This window comes from Haliotis rubra, unplaced genomic scaffold (genome assembly GCF_003918875.1).
Source record: "Haliotis rubra isolate DU_JTF1 unplaced genomic scaffold, ASM391887v1 Scf629, whole genome shotgun sequence".
NCBI lineage: Eukaryota > Metazoa > Mollusca > Gastropoda > Lepetellida > Haliotidae > Haliotis > Haliotis rubra.
Window position 1 is genome coordinate 132,951 of NW_025767334.1, and position 7,377 is coordinate 140,327.

Genomic DNA, 7,377 nt, shown 5'->3' on the forward strand with positions numbered 1-7,377 from the left:
ACTTCCATGTCAACACATGGATGACAAATTCTCACAGTAAATCTATTACAGTGTCCTATGTGAGATATTATCTGTCAAATACAACCAGCTGACTTCCACGTGAATATGAATCTGTGTAGATTACCTGACTCTGGTTAACCAAATATATGTGGCTTGTCGAAATGTGTACCGACAGTGTACGTCTTGCCGTGACCGCTCACAAACACGTGAGTTGAGCAAATACAGCTTTGAGTCTGGGACTCAGGTTGATCTTAGGCACGAAGGTGACATAACTCAATACTGAGAATTATACAATCTAGTGATTCATTTTATATTCTACTTGAATTGTTCAAGACATCAAGCACTTTGATTCGTCATCTCCGTAACATATAAACCCAGGACATATGAACCCATCCCTTTTAACGCATCAACACCTCAGCATTCTTGGCAAACAGTCACCTAATTGGCAAAAACGTCATGGTATGCGTTAATCCATGTTCTCAGATTGATCTACATTATTTGTTGCAAACTGAATGATCTGACCCTGTGTACACCCATTTTCGGAGGCGTTGTACTTAGCTCCTTCTTCTGTAACTAGAGATTGTAATAATGAACAAGATATTAATTAACGTATCGGTTGGCTTGAACTATAGTGATGGAGACCCTGAACACCAAGGGCTTGACAGAGATTCCCTTGGTCTCATAGTCTGTATATTTGAATCAATTTCGAGTATCATGCTTGGTGACACTGCTATTCCAATCAAAATGAAACGGTGCTTGCAATAGTTTTTCACTTACCGGTACATTGAATTGTACATGATTTCATGACAGTTACTCCCAACGGCATGTACTACCATGGGATATATAGTCATCCCTGTGTCAGTCAGAAATCTTTTCGTTTCCTGATCAAAATTTAAAGATGGTTGATAAACAAGGATGCACCACCTACTATTTAAGCATTTGAATTACTTAAAGTATTTGCCCATTAGTTATTTAAAATACCAATATTATTAATGTTTTTTACTAGCAGTAAAAACGACAAAACTGGTTGTGCTTTCAAAACCATTCTAGAGCTTTGATCAAGTAGCCCAGCACCCATGAAGATCCAGTTTAGAATTGATCTTCAGTAACCCATGCTTGTCGTAAGAGGCAACTAATGGGATCGGGTGGTCAGGGTCGCTGACTTGGTTGACACGTGTCATCGTATCCCATTTGCGTAGATCGATGCTCATGCTTTTGATCACTGGATTGTCTGGTCCAGACTCGATTATTTACAGACCGACGCCATAGCTGGAATATTGCTGAGACCGGCCTAAAACTAAACTCACTCACTACAAGGAGCCTTATTTAATGATTTTTCCAATTTTAAGAAAAAGCTGTTTTTAAGTAAAAATATGTGTTATATATCTAATTTATGTGAATCAGTTTCAAGTTTTTCATGAAGATTTCAGTCCGTTTTTTAAATGTTGCTGAGGTTTCAAATAAAAAAATAAAAAGTTATTCTATAAATATTTGCAAGGGTTCACTCAATTCAAGGGGTCGGTGGGGTAGCCTAGCCAGTGGTTGAAGCGTTCGCTCGTCATGCCGAAGACCCGGGTTCGATTCTCGACATGGGTACAATGTGTGAAGCCCATTTCTATTGCCCCCTGCCGTGATATTGCTGGAATATTGCTAAAAGAGGCGTAAAAACATACTCACTCACTGTGCTCACATAATATGTAGTTGCCAGTTAAAGTTAAAAGAGAACAAACTTATCCTTCAATCACCTTTTGAATTGTTTTAAAATTAACAGCATAGAAAATATAAATGGTAGCATATTTTCCTAATCTATCATTCTGGCATATGTTTCTTCAAGTTCTGTTACATCTTGATACAGAATGTCCCATTTATCACCAAGATGCATAGTCTTACACGACCAAAGTGCATAGATATAGTTCTGTGGGCTAATTATGGGAGCAGAATCACCCCAGTCCTCATCTCTTGTAATTGTAGATTTTAGCTGTCTTTTTAATCCATTATCTATTTGGCTAACTATAGCCTCATCTAGTTAGAGTTTTATAAAAGATATAACCTTTCCTTTACATTCTGCTGTTTCAATCTAATTGTAAACAAAGGGGAGATAACTCTCATTTACGTGTTTCCAGTGTGCTTGAGTGACCAAAATCGAAGTTCAAACCTCATGTCATAATTGTTTTTAAGTTTTAATTTTCATAATTTACTATTTTGTACACTTCAGTTGTGTGTTTTGCAAGATTTTATACCATTTTCTTGACTTATTTTCAGATAAAAGAAAAATAATTGAAAAATATCATTTTTCATAGTTTTTGCCCCCCAAAAGCCACTTAGCATCAACATCCAAGGGAGGACTTTTTGTATATTGTTCATATGACTATTATAAACGATATAAACACAAAACCATTTCTGTACCAATTTTTTTGAGGTTCAGTGATTTTTTCCACTAATTTTACTGGACTTTAGTCAGCAACACCCAATCAAATCAATAACCTAGCCAGACCACCCAGTTCATGGAGGACTAACTTAATGCTCAGCAGTTAACCCTAATAGTTGTAAGTACAATATCTACATGCTTTCAGGGTGTATTTGAGCCAGACAGCATATTTCTGTGGACATCAAAATGACAAAAGGATTCTACTGCTGAATGTACATAATTGCGTCGCCATCAAATGTCACCAAATTAGAGGGTTCCATCTGCCAATCCTGCCGTCGGGTTCAGGAGTGGAAGTTAAGGCCTCTCAAACTATCCAAGATCAGAAAGAGTCTCTGCAATAACTGAGAAAACGGTAAAAGACAGCACGGCACGGCACGGCACGGCACGGCACGGCACGGCACGGCACGGCACGGCACGGCACGGCACGGCACGGCACGGCACGGCACGATGATCGATGACTCACAACAGGTTGCATAACATAGTCTGTAGTCATCTCTCATTGCAGAGATGGGGCTGAGAACTTCAGAGGGAATAAACTGGACAAAGTTTCGAGCACGCTCCCGGTATCTCCTCGAGATAAGACACGTTACGTCGTTTTGAAGGATATGATTGTATTGAGCCATGTGTAGCGTCTTGCGTTAACCACAAGCATCCAGACAACAGACAAAGCAGTAGAAACGTTTCCCCTTCTGAAGAAGTCAAAAGCAAGTGGCAAGATTGCAAGTGGCAAGGTGGCAATGTTACAGTTCCGGTTTTCTACTCTCCTGAAAGGTCAGACTTTCTTCGTAATGGCATGCTTTGGCACCGTGAGATTTCAAACTGTACCTAAAATGTATGCGAATGATGTTTACAAGACGGATCACCTTCAAGCAGTCAGCCCTCTGAAAGCAGGGTGTGACTTATGTATAGAGAATAAAGTACAAGACTTGCCTTGTGACTTACTGCTCCATCTAATGGATATAGAATAAAGTATATAAACTGCCTTGTGACCCACTGCTCTGGTTGATGAATATAGAATAAAATGTATAAACTGTCTTATGACCTACTGCTCTGGTTGATAAATATAGAATAAAGTATTCCAACGTTGTTGTGTCCTACTGCTCTGGTTGATGAAATATAGAATTATATAAACTGTCTTCTGATCTACTGCTCTGGTAGATGTATGTATACAGTATAAAGTATGTCAGCCGTCTCGTGACCTACTGCTCTGGCTGTTAAATATAATATAAAGCATATCAACTATCGCGTGAGCTACCGCTCTGACTAATGAATAATGTATAATATAGGTGTATCACCTGTCTCGTGACCTACTGATCAGCCAACTGTTTACAATATGACGTACTTCTGGACTAATAAGTATCCAAATATTTATCAATGCATTGAGATTAAAACGTTTACTATACTTTGAAACAGACAGAAGAGAGCCCGCAGATGTCTTTTCTTGTAGTGTCAATGACAGGTGTGTCTTCAAATAAAGACATTGACATCAACCTTGACATCTGGACTCCTCGCCTCTACATTCGATAAATGAAATCTGCTTCAGATTGTTTATATCGCACTCTCTTGTCACTTTGAGAAAGTTCCTGTTAAATGATAAACAATAAAGCTGAGACCAAGATGCTTTCTTTCAGCAGGTGATCTAACAGTCATGTGCCACAGCAGGTCTCTTTGGGTTACCCTTTCTGGAGTTTAATCAGCTAGATAGTGTAGATGTCCAGCCCTGTCCTTGTGGATTCCAATGCAAACTTTTCGTACACGTGTTTGACACTGTTCGTTGGTCTCAGGGCTATGTCTAGTGTCGGTGGTACGTCATAACAACCTGACACGCTATGACATAACCAACTACGACGGTAACCAACTCACTCACTCACACATTAGTGTCCACGTGGGGATGAGACTGCCAATACACCTACAGCTCCAGATGCTTATCATGTCACAATGTCACATTACCATAGAGGAAACAACAATCAGCAAAAAACTGAAATATCATGTAATTTTTATATTGTCTGGGAAAATTCATGGCATGATCTCACAATGTTAGAAGCAGTGGAAATGGCGATGGAAGCCTGACTAAAAGCAATAAGATACGTTGCACTTGATTATCGAGGATGGACTGAGGACCAATAAGGTTATACCTGCCATCGAATGTCAAATAAGGATGTATCAGAAACTGTTGGGTCTGGAATATCCAGCCTGTCATACTTGTAAGTGACATATATCAGTATTGACCTGTGTTTATTGAGTCATCGTTAATAATTCGGCGTACTTCAGCCCAATGATTTCCTGATGATTGACTCTGACTCTGAGGAATCCTCCATCATTGTATTGACATGGACGAAACTGAATATTGTGTAGATATCCGTAGAGGCTATTGATGAGCGTTGACATGCTATTTATAGGGAGGTTGATCCCATCATATGTATATGACAGTTAAACGTTTGGTGATGGAACTGTTTGTAATATTGTGGGCAATGAGGGTCGCCCAGTGGGTAAAGCATTTGCACGGCACGCAGAAGAACAGGGTTCGATTCCCAACATGGGAACAATGTGTGAAGCCCCTTTATGATATTGCTGGAATTTGGTTGAACGCGGCGTAAAACAATAGTCACCATCCTGGTTTCCTCGTAGTTAAAGGTAGGGGTGTCTATTGAGGGGGAAACAACTATTGCGATAGCGATAGTCTATTGCAACATACTATTGCGATAGTGATAGTCTATTGCGACCAACTATTGCAATACTTTTGCAATAGTTCTTTTTCCTCCTTGAATTGTCTCATTTGAAGTCATTTATAGGGAGGCTGTCCCTGTCATATGCACGTGACTATTCAGGGGCGGATACAGCTTTATGAGAAAGGGGGCGGGGTGCACACACTATTGAGAAAAGGAGGGTGCACACTTTATTTTCACCTGAGGTTCAATGGTCATTTAACAAACTTTCAGCACCCCTGCACCCCCCTCTGGATCTGCCTATGCTATTAAACGTTGTGTAAAGGAATTGGTTTGGTTTGGTGGATTACCCATAATACGTTCGATCAACATTTGAATAGTTCAATAAAAACAATCCCTCATGAAGATGTACATATCTCAAAACTTTGATGCGTTCTTAGAAAGTTGTTGAAATGAGGGCTACATCAAATGCAATAATAATGGGCGGATTTCAGTTACAAAAGACGATAACTCTTGTTTTGAAATGATATGAGCGACGGCGGATTCCCGCTTCCGGTCTGGTTCCCTATTCAATGTGCGCTGCGACAATTTGCTGAGATGTAACGACAGGACCAAGTTCATACGTTGACCTTTTTGCACCTTCATTTAAAGGTCACATGCAACGTAAAACACAACTTTGCAGATTCTGATACCTTTCGGTATGGACTTACCGAAACAAAGCGTCAAAAATGCAAATTCAACTTATAAAGTTGAAAAATAACGCGATGAAAAAAACCGCGCGAAATCGGAGTTCAAACGTTTCACTAATTTTCCCCAGACTTTTCTGGGGAATACGGGTTTCAACAGCTGGGCTGCGCTCATAGCACGTGCGCAGTGAAATAGGTTCGCGCAACTTGGAAGCGGGCTGTCTGGTGAATACTCGGTGAAGGCTTGTGAAGGTGTGAGCTATTTTCATAATGTTTTGTTGATATCTCACAGGCGCGAGCTTTTTATATGTTATGACATTAAATAAACTGTTTATATAATTTCATTTGTCTATTTCACCACACGTTCTTCTTACCGAGTCACTTTCTCAGTTCGATACTTAAATGCAATGTCATTATTTAGCGTTGACACAATTTCTAACTGTGATATAGATATGTCGCTGTCACAGACAAAACTCAATGTCTTGTTTTATTGACACCTGTGTGTCTGCCTGCCTGTCGGCTAATGACAATATTCAATACACAACTGCGATCACTGACCCCATGCAATTTGAACTTAACACCAATCAGGCTATACACCATAAACAAAACGCATTGATTTATGGCCCGACGTCGGTCTTTGTCACATTATGTAATTACACAGACAGGCAGGTGTGATACTTGAACACATGACATGTTATGATGTCTGTTGGTTGCAAAATGTTATACACAAAAAATGAGCATGTATTTACAAAACCCAACATCTCTATATATACACACACAATGAGCCGTGAAGGCGGCATCTGCTAATGAACCAGCCGTTACGCTTGAGTGCACACCCACCCACTCTGACTGGGTTCGGTATCCCGGCTGCTTCGTTTCTTGGGAAGTAAACCCAAGTACAAAATATTGCACTTTTTGATTTGCGATTGTACGCTTATAATGTTTTTATGTTTTTTTCATAACCAGCGATGTATATTATATGTCATGAAGAAGTGATAATTGTGTTTTAATTACGTTTGATTTTTTGGTTGCATGTGACCTTTAAGAACGGTTATTTACTGCTGACTGCTTCTAACTGGCACACTTTGTGGTGATTGTAAGTCTTGGGTAAGTCTTGCGCCGATGAAATAAAGTAAAAAGAAATTATATATCCGCCCTTGTTATTTCCAGCGACAAGTCCTTCAAATCTAACAAACATTTCCTATTCTGTCATGAATTATACTAAAAGTTGGAGAAATAATGTGCAGAATCTAATGACTTTTCGATAAACACTTCTTACATTTGATTTCATTTTAAAAATGTTGACAACATATTTTAGAAATATACCATATCGGAAATCTACCATGCATCTGACATCCATTCAGGTACGCGACTTCAGTACATTCCAGTCATCATGGCGTGAAATAAACGCTTTACTCTATTCTGTCTCTAACATTATGTGTCTATCAGTCGATGGAATGATTAATCACATGTTTAGTTCTTGAATGAGGTATACCAAGCTTTAAGCTTCGTTAAAGACAGAACTGAATTGTCACCGACAATTGTTGACATATTTTGAAGAAAACCCATAATGTTCCTTTATACTAACCCCATAAGC